This window comes from Epinephelus lanceolatus, chromosome 12 (assembly GCF_041903045.1).
Source record: "Epinephelus lanceolatus isolate andai-2023 chromosome 12, ASM4190304v1, whole genome shotgun sequence".
Lineage (NCBI taxonomy): Eukaryota > Metazoa > Chordata > Actinopteri > Perciformes > Serranidae > Epinephelus > Epinephelus lanceolatus.
In genome coordinates, this window is record NC_135745.1 from 42,102,009 (window position 1) to 42,117,049 (window position 15,041).

Genomic DNA, 15,041 nt, shown 5'->3' on the forward strand with positions numbered 1-15,041 from the left:
ATTTCATCATGAGGAGTGATTCCTGAGCTGGTTGTTCAAACAGGACCCAACACGACTCATTAAACTCCCCGTGTTGACTGGATTAATATTTACACAGCTCAGATTGGCTCACAGCTCCATTTTGAGCACCGCTGGCACTCCACCAAGACGGACTAGTGGACTAATTTGGCACGCCACCTTTCATCCAGCTGCTGTTGGTTTGTCGTCCCTCCATCGCACTTTTTTCTCTCTCACATGGTGGAGGCAGCAGCAGCAGCAGCAGCAGAGGTGGATGTGAGTCATCTGTGGTGCTGTTGGACATGGTTGGTTCCACGCCGGCGGCTCTAACAGCTCTCCCGGGCGCTATCACCGCCTGCCAGACGGCAGAGTGAAGCGAGCCTGTTCTAAATCACTCACAACACTGCTGATTAGCTTCTTGGACGAGGTTAAAGACCTTCCAGAAGGTGTGGAAGGAGAGACCATGGCAGAAATAAAGAAGTCTGCCCTGATTTATTTCACTTCATGCTGACTCTGAGCCAAAGATCAGACAGGCACTTTAAAATCCCACACAGGCTGGAAAATTAATGACCAACCCTCATATTAATGGCCAAGATTCTCCTGAGCAAGGCACTGACCCTCAGAGCTGCTTCATGGTGAATGTAGGGTGGTGCAGTGGTTGGACTCACTCTCAGTTTTTGGGCCAAAAAGACGATCTGACAACATCCTGAAGGCTGCCTAAAGAAAAACCAAAAAATGACAAGAAAATGGTTTAGTTTCTTTAGTGACAGGTGATCCTGCTGCCTTAAGGCTCATTTATACTGCCTTTAAGTACAAAAATAGTCTGTTACAAATGTCAGTGCCCTCATATTCCCATGAGTCCCTTATGATAGCACAGATACAGCCAATAGATGGCACTAGAGGGCAGAGTCAAAAGTTTCAGACAACAACAAACAGGGTGAGTGTGGAGGAGGTCGTAATTTGACTATATATTAGGATACAGATTTGTTTCAATCCGTCATTACTTAAATTTCTTTGCTGTCTCTTACATTTGGATCACCCTTGAACGACGCTACACTGCCTCCATGATCTCCAGTATTACTGTGCCATTTTGTCCGTATCTGTAAGCTTTCAGAAAACGTGCACAAATACAGACTAAATGAATGCAGAGTACAGACAGAAGGCTGCATCTGTCTCCATCTCCATATCTAACGTTGGGCATAAATGAGCCCGTACACAGTAGTGGTTGTAGCCACCGTGACGTTACCCACTGCTTTGTGGACTCCCGTTTCGAAGTCTCTAGTTTGGCATCTTGGCTGTTGCCATCTTGTTTTTCTGGAATCAGATGTGACCATATTTAGAAGCAACCCATTCTCATCCCAACTTGTCAATTACCGCCGCTTTGTCAGTGGACCTACACGTCAAAATATGATGTTTTAGATATCCTCCTGTGTCAGCTTTGGATGTTCAGAGATGGAGTGTCAATTTACATTTGCAGATTAAAGTGAAATTTCGGTTTATTTCAACCTGTCTCCTATCGTCCTAAATTTGTTTCAAGTGACTAGTGACATAAAAATAATAGTTAGCATGTTAGCCGTTAGCCTAGATACAGCCGGGGAGCATAGTAGCGTCAGACCTGTTAAAACGTAAGTGAACGGGCAACCTTCAAGTGCAAAGTTAGTCCACTAAACAAGCTCTTTTTCCACAAAGACCGCCTCATATCGTTAGGATAAATGTCAGAGAACATATAGAAAATGACATGTAAACGTGTTGTCTTACCTTACCGGTGTGCTGCCATGTTTGTTTACCATTTAGCTCTGCTTTCCAAAGCACGGCCGAAATACATCTGGCGAGCTCTAGATAAAGCCCAGCTGGATACTACTCCAGGTGGAGGTGTCTCGTCCTCGGTCACATCCAGACCTTGAAAATAAGGCTGCAACCGGTCCCATTCCTTGCAACAGAGGCATTCCTCTTCTGTGGGCACTGGGGCACAGCATTCACAGGTACACCACCAATCTCCAGAGCTACGCAGCCTTGCAGCAGCCATTCCTCCTCTCTCGTCCTCTACCTGTTGCGCCTCTCTCTCTCTCCTCCTCCTCTGTTCTTCAATTTCACGAAGCTCTTCGTCAGTGTATTCTGGCTCAAATAAATAAGGGCGGCCATCAAACTCTGCAAAATCAAATTCCTCCTCCACAAAGTCAAAGTCTGGCAAAAAGTCAGCCATTATTCTATAAATCTTTCATAAAATAAATGAATGAACTTTTCAGGCTACTGTCTGGTTCTGCCTTCCAGCTGTTGCTGCTTGTTCTCGTGAGATTTCAGGCACGGTATGAGATCGCTGCTTGTTCTCGCGATATTTTGGCTGCGCTTTGGAAAGCAGAGCTAGATGGTAAACAAACATGGCAGCACACCGGTAAGGTAAGACAACACGTTTACATGTGGTTTTCTATATGTTCTCTGACATTTATCCTAACGATATGAGGCGGTCTTTGTGGAAAAAAAGCTTGTTTAGTGGACTAACTTTGCACTTGAAGGTTGCCCGTTCACTTACGTTCTAACAGGTCTGACGCTACTATGCACCCCGGCTGTATCTAGGCTAACAGCTAACATGCTAACTATTATTTTTATGTCACTAGTGACTTGAAACAAATTTAGGACGATAGGAGACAGGTTGAAATAAACCGAAATTTCCCGAAAGCTCCGTACAGCCGAGGGGAGCTGCAGATTCAGCTGATCGTTCACTACCAGAGACACACAACATATTGTGACATTACACATCAGTGTGGTGGCATTTGTGTTGGTATAAAGGAGGGATGTGTTCATGGTCAAGAGTCAACAAGCTGCAACAAATCAGCGTAAGTTCTATCAGGAAGTCTTTCTTTATGCATCATCCATTCACAATTCTCTCCATTCCACTGCTTCTTCCAATCAGCTGATTTTGGCTCTTCACTCTTCTAGTTAACCAATCAAACATCGCCACGATCTCAATCAGCCAGTCAGGATGCTACAGTCAAATTTTGAATCTGCTCTCTCCCCTGCTGCTGTCAGCTGTCACTTGTTGTGCCCTCCTCCACTCTGACCACCTCTATGCACAGTATCCAGAGTCCGAGACGAGCTCACCAAAGGCCCACTCCTCTTCTCATCTAGATTATCAGCACTTCTTCATCTTCAAATCTTCATCTCAAGGACTGTGTACAAGGACGAGGCAACTAGCAGTCCATTCATTCCTATGAGAATCTCTGTGTGCGTGAGAAAATCCTCCCCTCTGTAATATTTCAGTTTGCAATTTGCCTTGAGCACATTAAAAAAATTGGATTTCGGAAAGACCGTGTGACAGTTTGTTCAATTCAGTTGTCTGTTGATCGTCAAGTGAGTTTGATTAAAAAGAGCTTGTTAATCTAGTTGTAACGTGTTGTGAATCTGAATAATCTTATTCTGCTAAAATATGGCGATACATGATATACAGTCAGAGTGTCATTATGACTCGTTCAGCCGTTCATTCGTCTTTTAAACAAGATATTTCACAAAGCATCTTACCTGGCAGGTCCTGTTGTTGTCCCGCTAATGTTCTAAGTGCATATTCCAAACTACTGGACAAAAAAAGGACAAAATTAGCCTCTCCACCACAGCTACATGTAGTTTCTATCAGGTTTGTATCCGACCGTAAAGAAATGCACTTCCTTGTGTCGGACACCAGAGACATCATCCGTATATATGTACGGACACCAGTCACAGTGGAAACGAGGCATAAATATGAACCACCTCGATGGGGTCAAATCGCCAAAGACTTTCTTTCTTTCTTTTCACTAAGAATGAGTCTCTCCTGGTTGAAACACTGCAGAAGTGTTAAGTCAAAGGGAACTGGACTTTATGGAAGAAAATTAAAACACTGTCATGAATGAACAGGAGGTCGACTTGTGTTTGACTTGTAGGTGTTATAAAATCTGGAACTCTTCACAAAGCTCACACAAGCCTCCGTCAAGCCTCGCTGCATTATAATAATAATACACTTATTTTATAGAGTGATTTTCTCGACAGGTACACAACAACAAAAAGCTTAAACGGGTGAACACAATCGTGCAGTAAATTACAGAACAAAACAACACTGGAGCTGAAAACAGCTGGATGACATGAGTAAATAAAAAGCTAACTATAAAATAACATTGTGATTTAAAAGCAGATCTTTGTGAGCAGATTCCTTCAGAGTCGCTGGGATTAAACAGGAAAGGTTCATGTCCATGTTCTTTATTCATTTCCACACTTTTATAGTTTGAGCTCCTTTTTTATACACTGTGTAGACACAAGACTTTGTAAGTGCATAAAGCAGCTGTTTATGACGAGGCAGCCGCTCCACAGCTCCATGAATGTCTCTAAAGGAAACGTAAAATGTTCACGAGACTGTAAGATTCATTCGTGTGTTCTGTGTCTTGTTTGTGCGGTTGAGAAAATCTAATTTTCTCTCTTTTCATTCTTTGGTTTTTATCTTTATCCGAACCGATTCTTCTGCAGGAACCTTCTCTCAAATATTCAGACATCTAATAAAAGAGGTGCTGCTGTGGAGATGGTGAGCAGCACCAGATTCCCAAATTCCTGGGGGTGCACATCTGTGAGGACCTCTCCTGGATGACCAACACCACAACCCTAGCAGAGATACGTATCCTTTTGCACTGTCTGCACCGTGGGTCAGTTCAGAGTGAAATGTTTCGGCTCTCTGTATGACTGTTACATAACTGTGGAACTGACAATAAAGCCTCTTGAACCTTGAATCTTGAAGATGAAATCTAAATTGTCTAATCATCTAAAACAAGAGCGGAACATTAAAACTAGTTGTACGGCAGGCGGCTTGAATCTTTGATGATTGGTAATGTCTCGTTCCGCTGGGTGGAGAACTAATGGAAGTGCTGTTCTGTGGCGTTGGAGAGGTTTTGTCTTAATTTCTCACTAAGCTTCATCCGCCTCGGTCTCGGGGTTTTAACTCGTCCGGCAGTTGCTGTCAGATTATTCCTCCCACACCATATGTCTCCAGAAGAGAATTACAGATTACTTGGCACTGATTAGGCCTATCACATATTCTTGAACAGTTTATGTTACGGAACAGGAGTTTCACAGGAAATTTCCTGAAAACAATCATGTAATTTGGAACTGATAATAAAGGTGAAAAGAGACAATGTTCAAAATATAAGCCAATATATATGAGAAGGGAAGTTTCCAATATAAAATTAATCCCGAATGGATATTTTCTTCAGTCTGAAGGGAACTTTCCTTTCTAAATAAAAACAATGGACGACAACAGGAAACATAGTTTATACTGCAACTTCACACTTAAACTCCATCTCTGAGGTAAATATTGTACTTTTCACATTTGTCTGACTTCAGTTACTTTTCAGATGACAGTTTTTTAACCTCTTCCTGTCCAGATGTGTTGAATGTTGGATGGAGCGTTCCTTTATGTGTTGAGACAATTCTTGACTTACTTGACTTAATCCCTTTTGCTCTTTGGGGAGCACAGGTCATTCACAAACTTCCTCCAGCTGGTTCGGTGTTGGGCGATCTTCTCTGCTTCCTTCCAGGATGTTCTTGTTTCCTTGAGTTCTGCCTCGACAGACCTTTTCCAGCTGTGTCTTGGTCTTCCTGGCTTTCTTTTCCCTTGTGGGTTCCAGGTTAAGGCCTGTCTGGTCGTGTTGGAGGATCAGGTGAGCCTGATCCAGCCCCATTTCCTACGTTTGACTTGGGTTTCAATTTGTTCCTGTTGTGTGGTTTGCCAGTGCTCTTCATTTGCAATGGTAAATTCCACGGATGTGTCGTAAGCGTCTGTAACAATATAACAATGTGAGACAATTCTACTCCTTCTTAAAGCTCCAGTGTGTAGGATTAAGGGGGAAATAACAACTCATCCTCACTGTGACCTCGTCACATGTCCATGTTTGGTCATGGACTTTCCACGTCCACATATGACGTCCAAGGTACCCTGGGTGTGTTGGTTGTTGACGTTCTGGGACGCCGTGTCAACTTCAGCCTGTTACATGCATTGTCTGTTTTCAAAATACACTTCTGTTTTCACAGGAAATGTACAGTTTGCATGCAGTCTCTTTCAAAATAAAAGCACTACGTTGGTACAAACAAGAATTGACATTTTTTTCCTTCTACAACAAACACACTTGGTCACGTTTTGCCAACAGAAGCACGTGGTTGGGTTTAGGGGAAAAAAACAGGGTTTGTCTTTACAATCTTACAGGAAGTGAACACCGGCCTCCCAGGTGATAGTCAGTGGTTGTTGGACCCATCCACCACCGCTTGCACCCTTAACCTGTTGTTGTCCAGCCACGTTTCCCCGACGCCGCTGGGTGACCGTACACGAGAGCTGGACTTTAAAGATATACCTGAATGATTAATCATGTATTTACATTAAATTGTAATGTGACAGGCAGCTGTCCTACCAACAACCATTATATTATATTTTATAGAATTTAGCATTTTATGTTATTTCAATCATCATACACGCAAATCTACATATTTTTATATTTTAACTTTATTAGTATTTTCTGTCTTTAGGCCCGTTTCCACTGAAGAAGTTCCTGGTACTGTTTGGGGGGCAGGAACTACTACAGGAACGTCCTCTCGCTCGGCCCTCTCAACCGCCGTGTCTCCACTGAGAGAGTGGAGTAGGAGGAAGGTTCCTGTAAAGTTACCGGGCTCTGGATGTGACGTAATCGTTGCACGACCATTTTGACCGAGGCGACGTACGGACGCCGTTAGCCGATAGCGGTGTCTGTAATAACTCACTAAATGGCACGTGAAAAAAATATTTTTTCCAGCGGATGTCTTAGTTACAACATGATTGAGCTAACTGGAGTAGTTTCATGTCGTATCCGACAACGGGAGGCTTTTAACAGATGACGTCCTGATGTTAGCTTTACTGCTGCTGTTAGCTGATGCTTTCTAGACATCATGATTTCCCAGAACTGAATAAATACCACACATATCAACACAAAACTGCTTTGCTAGCTCAATCATGTTGTAACTAAGATATCCGCTGGAAAAAATATTTTTTTCACGGTCCATTTAGTGAGTTTTTTTTTTTTACACGAAGGCGGAAGCTATATGAACGAGCTAACCCTCGTCTGCTGAGTTTTAAAAATGCCGGCTATTTTGTTGCTTTCTGTTGTCGTCACATCTCTCCTTGAGTATATCCAATCAGCACCAAGTAAACCCCAAGCCCCAGCCAGGAGTCTTTCGGGGCCATTTTGAGTACCTACTCCGAGGCAGGGACTTGTTTAGCCCCCGTAAAAGTTCTGGAACTCTGTCCTTCGGGGGTGGTTCCTGTGGTGGAGACACGCACCAACGGCCCCGGCCCCGTTAAATTACCCCGAAGTTCCTGCGGTGGAAACGGGCCTTTTGTCTTGTTCTGAGTACTGATTTGGTTTGTAGTATTTGTCTTGTCTTAGTTCTGTCCTACTGCTCTCATTTCACTCTCTATTTACTTTTTTTTGTGTCACTATTGCATTGACCAAATATTACTGTGTTTTCTATCTGTTCTATTTGAAACATTTCAGTAAACAGGAAAAAAAAGGATAACATCGACCAGCCGCATATCATGCCAACATGAAAGGACGGCTTTTTTTGTCAGTGTCTGATGCAGAAAGTCACTGACCAAGCACCAGTATGCGACGACTTCGGAGTGAGACCAGGTTGGGTATATTGACAGAAATGGAATATAATATAATATAATATAATAAGTCTGTTTTCTTTAGTGTGTAATCACCTGAAAATAAGACTCATTGTGTTTTTGTCATCTCAGAATGAGCCGTTTATATATCTACACAGGGAGCAGGTCCTCGTCTACAGAGATCACCATGTTGCACCGCCATGTTTCTACAGTAGCCCAGAATGGACAAACCAAACGCTGGCTCTAGAGAGGGACATTCGCATTTAGCAGCCCCTCCACTACAAGCAGCATTGGAAAAACCTGTTTTTTTTTAAATGTGAAACTGCTTTATTCTGTGTTTTTACCAATTTAAACTGCCATGTCTGTTTGTTTTTGGAGAGGAGGAGACCTCTGTGGATAACTCAGCTCCCTGTAAAAACCTCCTGAACATCTGGATCTCAAGGTATCAAAGAAAAAAGTTGAGCACAGATTAGCAGGTGCTGAGCTGACGGCCCATCTTCAACAGTCCATACAGCATCAGAGAAAAACTGATTTGTAACATGAAACTGTTTTATTCCGTGTTTTTGCTGGTGTTAATCACCTGGTCTGTTTGTTTCACAGAGATTGAGATCTTTGTGGATAATTTGGCTCACCGCACAAAACTCCTGAACATCTGGATCAGAAATAAGTTGAGCACAGATTAGCAGGTGCTACGCTAATGGCCCATCTTCAACATACCAAACAGCTTTGTCTGTCCAGGCGTTTCAGCAGTTCTCTGGGTGTAAAGTGTTTCATTTGCACATGCTGCGTAACAGTTTCCTCCTGCTTTGGTGCAGATCGTCAGGGAGTTGTTTGCAATTTCTGTTGGTAAATGTGAGACATTCATGTTTCACACGTCTGTGTTTTCACAACCAGAAACAAGGAAGTGAGTCTGATGACGTGCGGAGGACTGCTATGATTGGTGAAACTCACAGGAAACTGGTCAAATTAGCAAAAAAGTTACAGCGACTGAACAGATTTACAAGGTTGCACAAATTTCATGGGGACTGGTTGAAATGGGATAATTGCATCAATGGCAGCATCACGACATCCTGGAGAGGCTGTCTTGTGGAATATGATGCTTAACTGTAGATTAAACTACCCAACAGTGTTTAGGAGTTGAAACAAGTAAGATTTTGAAAGCAGGACTCTTATTTGTGCAGGACTTTTCCAGTGTGGTATATGCAGTTGTGACAAAGCTGCAGACAGTCTGGTGTCTCCGTCCTACATTAAGACACACAGCCTCTGTTGGTGGGCTGGCTGCCTGCTGTAATGGAGTGTAAATAGGAGTGATGGAGGGGAGGAGAGAGGGGATGTTGTGTGGATTGCAGGGCCTAAATGGAAAGAGAGGGATGGCAAATCAGCGATACTAATTCAATTAAGTTCCATGATAGTTATCTCTAATTGGCTTACTGTGTTTGTTGTGGATTGGCAGACGCTGGGAGTCTGTCGTCTCATGGCGGCGTCACTAAAAGGAAGTCTCGCTGGAAGATAATGTAAGAGCAGGAAACACTCAGGGACAATAAGTTAAGCTACGACAAGTGCTGCATTTCAAATTTGACCTAAATACAGAATTATTGAGGTATTAACCTGTGCTGTGCCTGCTAAGTGAAATAAAAGAAAGTCAAATTAAACATTTATAAAAGCAGAATCTTCCCTGTAGATTAGAGGCCTCCACCCGAGGGGGACACGGCTGGTTCGGGGTCTTAGCTCTGATCCTGATCGTAGCGTGCAGACTCTAATTTCCTCCACCATCTGCAGCACAAGCTCTTCTACAGGGGAGGGTCGACCCCCTCTGCTGCTGATAACAGGCGGAGGATAATCCAATCCATCCTGCAGGGCCGGAGAGAGGAGGGGAGGGGGGGTCGAGTTTAACCCTCTGCTAATCACCACACAGCCTTTAACAAGCCATTTAATTGGCAAGTCCTCAGTGATCACTCCGAGGTTCTGTAGTGGAAACAAGTGATGCAGGGCTGAAGGTCCCAGTGAGGACATAGAGGTCACGTCCTCACGTCCTTATGTGTCTGTTTCACTGTCATAGAATGATGTCATTTATTTAGGAGGAGACTGAGCGCTCTTTAATGTTCTTCATTTTGTCCCCCTTCAGTCCCGTGTCCTCAGAATCACAGCAAACCGTCAAACTCATATCCTAAACCTCATATTTCTGTGGCTGCAACTTTTCAGCTGATAGAAATATTAAAAATGTCTCGCTGATCACATGGTACACACACTGTGCAATAAAAGCAACACTTGTTTTTGCAGCTATCTTTCATGTGTTGAAATAAAAGATCTAAGACTTTTTTATGCACACAAAAGACTTGTCAATAAAATTTGTTCACAGATTTGTTAAAAATCCATGAAAGTGAGGACTCAAAGAAAATCGGCCCACGTCACAATAAAAGGCTGCTCTAAAATGTGCAGTTTGATCACAGGACACAAGATGCTGTGCACAGATGCTGCTAGTTTTGAGGGAGCGTGTCATTGACTGCAACCGTCTCCATTGTAGATACCATGAATTTGCCAGTACATCCAACCAGTCTCACAACCGCAGACCTTGTGTAACCACACCAAGTCATGACCTCCACATCCAGCATTTTCACCTGCAACATCATCCGAGAGCAGCCACCTGGACAGCTGATGTAACAGTTGTGCAAAGAGTTTCTGCACAAACCGTCAGAAACCATCTCATCTCAGTGGCTGATCTCAGACTATCCTGCAGGTGAAGAAGCCAGATGTGGAGGTCCAGGGCTGTCTCATGAGGCCATGACCAAACGTCGATATGTGACGAGGTCAGAGTGAGGATGTGTTGGTTTCCAGCCATGATTCAAGTCAGTTTTATTGATACAGCCTAATTCCACAAATCACAAGTTTGCCTCAGGGGGCTTTACTGGGTGTTGAAGAGTAAAAGCCCAGATGCACAAGACGGACATCAGAAAAGTAGATGTGGCAAAAGTCAACTGTTGCATCACCTCATGTCGCCTGTATCACTGCCAAAAAGTTGCACATGAACACACCGTAAGGACAACAGCTGACGGCCAACCAGCATGTACATTCTCTGTCCTTCATCCTGACCAGAGCAGGGAGCTTCTCTGGCAGAGAAACACAATGTGGAGAGTTGGGGATCCACCGAGCTGGTTTGTTTTCCTCTGGAGACGTGCTTGACTTGCACCACCACACAACCAGGCATTAGAAATGGAGAAGTGCTTTTTGAGGGGCTCGGGTTCAGTATTTTATGTCATGCTTTCGGACGGGCCGGGTTTGGGCTTCAACCCACACGGATAGGTTTGGTTCAGGTTTTAATGTTTTTCTCTTTTGGCCCATTGAGAACTTTAGGTGGGACTGTTCTGTAGTCATCATTCAAGAAGGGAAACCAGATGATTGTCTTGATGCTGGTGAGACAGTTAGAACATTAACAACACAATCCAGTGCTGACAGAACAGAACATTTTACCGTGCCATAATAATAATAATAATAATAATAATAATAATAATGTTTCTGCTGAAGAGCTCAGTGGATAAAGAAAGATAATCTTATGTAACAAGTTTGTTTTGGTTTCACTCTCTCTGGTTTGTTTACGTTCCTCACTTTCGTTTCTTTTCTCGTGCGCTGAGCTGAACTGACTATTAGAGTGATTTCATTTACTGACACAGTCTACGGTCTCTGACACTGATTCAACATGCTGATTTGGCGGGAAAAAAGGCAACAAAGGCCAACGGTGTGGGACAAACTGCAAAAACTAGGGCAACAGATGCTCGTCGACTGTCCAACATTGACCAACGGTCGACCACTGGCTTGGTGTGTCAGGGCTTTTTAAATAATGTGAGCGTGGTCCTGAAAAAGACACAAAGCCATGTAAATGATGACATAGTTGTGTATGATGCTGGATTGATTATGTGTACAGTGTTGGCTTGTTTCACTAAGTGATATATTTTGCAACATGTCCTTTAACTGGTCCCCATGGTGAGACGTAACGTAGTCAGGGTTAAAGTCCCCTGTGTAGCTGTAGAGTTTTGTAAAGGCACACCTCACTCTGCACCGTCTTCCTCCTATTGAGCTACAAAGGAGCAACTTTGGAGTCGTCTTCCTCGACTGCTTTTATATAATTAATGACTGCAATAACACTTTAATAGGCTGACCCCGTCCTCTTCTGAAAGACACTATATAAAGATCATAAACTGCGGAAAGGACGTGCAACTTTATGAAATGTGTCAGTGGTTAAAATGCATAACTGACACATTATTAATCAGTTTTATGCGGCAGTTGAAAGTGTCATCTGAGCTGAAACATTACACAAAATGATTGTGAGTTATGAGGCTTCTGGAGCGATGAGGTTCATTGGGAACAGATGAAATGGGGAGTTAGTGAGTCCAGTTCCGTGCCTGCATGGGTCCAATTCAAAGATTCAGGTTTTTATTTTCTGATCTTGCATTTAACATAACAAACTATTATCAGTATGTTACTGGCTGCTGTATTTCAATCAAAAATTAGTCTAAAATGAATGGTTTTCTTAAATAACCGATTGGTCCATCAAATGTCAGATAATCCTGAAAATGTCTGTCACAGTTTCCCAAAAGACGAGTCCAAATGTCTTGTCCCAAAGACATTCAAAATGTCCTCTGATCAACAAAACTGCAGATTAATTTTTGTTTTCAGCTCTGTCTTTTCCTTTTCATAAATTCTTACCTTTTTTATTCCTTTATGTTCTTTCTTCTGTTTTCCTCCCTTTTTAATGACCTGAACGCAAGAAAATAAAAATTGACTGTGCATTACATTTGATGAGAAATAAATTTGTATCCAGAATTACAGAGTTTGAATGTTAAAGTACATATAAATATAAAAATAATGTGGATGTAAATCTTTAGAAAATGCACTACAATTTAATTATAATTTTATTAAAGCTTTAAATAATGAGATACATATTCAATTACAGATAATTGTTGTAATTTTACAGACATTTGCTGGAATTTAAGAATGCAGAAAAATACTGTATAGATAATAGTATTTTCTTTTTGTACAAAAATGAGAAATATTTGTCATTATTGGTGTAACACTTAAAATTTCAGCTGGGTTGTTAATTTACACAATATCGGTAATTTTTGATTTTTGTACACATTTAAAAAAAAAAAAAAAAAATAGAGTAATTTTCCATAAAATCGGTTTACAGATTTTGAATGTAAAAGTACCCATAAATGTAAAACTAACAAAAGTTGCCCTGAAATAACAAAGCAAATTGTTAGTATGGACATAAACCTTTCAGTAATGAGCTACATATTTGCCGCTCATCATTTGCTGTAAGTTTGACAGAGGTTTTAGAAGCTGTTCCTCTGGGAAACATGAACGATTTCACATCAATCTATCAAATATTTGTGGAGATATTTCTGTCAGAGAGATGACTGGCGACTTCACTAGCATGGGCTTAAACAGTGAAACTAATCGGGGGGTTCGAGGTCAAAATACTGTAGAACTGGATATTAAATGAACATGATGCACAAATCCCTGCTGTGAATAAAAACCTGTCATCTCTCATCTTTCTATCTCAGGATTTAAAAAAGGATAATTCAACTTCGGGTCGGATTCATTCGCCCCCCGGCCTCCTTCTCCTTTGACTCACATCAGAGCCTGAAAAGAAAATGACTTTTCCCTCCATCTGTCACGGCAGCAGCGCAGAGCTAATTGAAAGCTGGAAGCATGAATCCGTTCAAAAGGAGCCATGTTTCCGTCTCCAGACAACCTGCCCGATCACAATAGTCCATGAATCTCATCTGAAAAATGAAATCAAGATGAGTCACAGAGGAGGCTCAGCACAGGAGGATCGTTTATAACTTTAGCCTTGGTTTCATCCTTAGATCTAATTACAGGATGTGATGATGTACAAATTAAACTTCTCTGTAACGTTGAAGCTTTAATGATACTGATTAATGTCGGCGGTTGATGGATCACAGACACTGAGGAGAACATTTAGATGTTGAATAGATGTTTCTGAAACACAACAGTTTGCTATGACGACTGACTGCGAAGTTTAGATCCGTTAAATTTGGCTTTAAATACAACAGAGTTTGGCGTCGTTGGTTTTCAGCCTCATTAAACTCAAAGTCGCACGTTAGCTGCAATTAACAAATGAATGAATTTTATTTAGGTGTCCCTCCATCTCATGGGATTATAAATCACCCTCACAAAATATCAACACTTACAGGATGGGAGCCTGGGTGGGTCTTCATCTGGCTCTCTTTGTCTTCACTCAGCTGCACATCAGTGATCTGGAAAACCTGCATTAAGAACATGAAAGGATTTTATAAATATTTAATCTTTCCCAAACCTTAACCTAAGAGTATTTAATGCCCAAACCAAAGAAAGGAGTCTTTGTAATCCCGTTTTTCTATTTAAGTGAAACTCAAATCACCATTTTTTCCTAACTTAAACCAAAGTGCTGCTGTTGCCTAGACCTAAGACAAGAGTCTGGACATGAACCTGAGGTTCTGGTGCACAACAGATGAATGAAGTTGTCTCTAAACATAATTTGGGCAGTGTGTTGGACGTACCCGGGAGGCGCCCAGGAGGATCCTGATCAGATGACCGAACCACCTCATCTGACCCCTTTTGATGTGAAGGGGCAGCGGCTCTACTCCGAGCTCGGTGCAGTTAAGGTAGAGTCAGAGGTACCTTAATTTTCTTTTTTACTTCGCTTTGGTTGCTAAAGATTTTGTGCAAAACTACTTAAGTGAACATTTTAAGGAAACCTTCAGGAGAAGACTTAAGGGTGTTTTATGCAACCAAATTTATTATGAGGAAACCTTAACAAGGACTTAAAGGAAAATCTTAACTTAAGGTGTTTTGTGCAACCAGCCCCGACCTTAAACTCAGTTCATGTGTGGACGAGAGGTCTAAACAGAGAGTAAAATGTGTTAACAAAATATCTGAATCCGTGCAGACAGGGCCTAAATACACCAGGGAGGGAAAGGTTAAACTAATTAGGGCGGGGCAAATAATCAGGGTGCGTTCGGAATCACATACTTTTTCTTTTTACTTTTAGTAGGTACTGCAGCTGCCCTTAAAAAGTACGTACTGTTGCATGCTGTGTGCACACCATCGGCACATACTACCTCCTCATAATATTACGCCCTGAACTTTGACCCTCTTGCTTTTAGATCCGTTGGAGATAAAACAAACGCCACTCTCGAATTCACCAGAGACGAAGATCAACCAGGGAGCTCTGCTGTTGTCACTTTGAAATGTATGTAGTCTAACTTTTAAGTTATAACAGCACAGACTGTAGATTAACATCTGCAGCTCTCTGTCAGTGTTTCTTAAAAGTTATCTGCTGTCATACAATCATCTGTTTACGGCTCAGTTGATGTGACGTATCGTCCACTGCGCAGAGGAT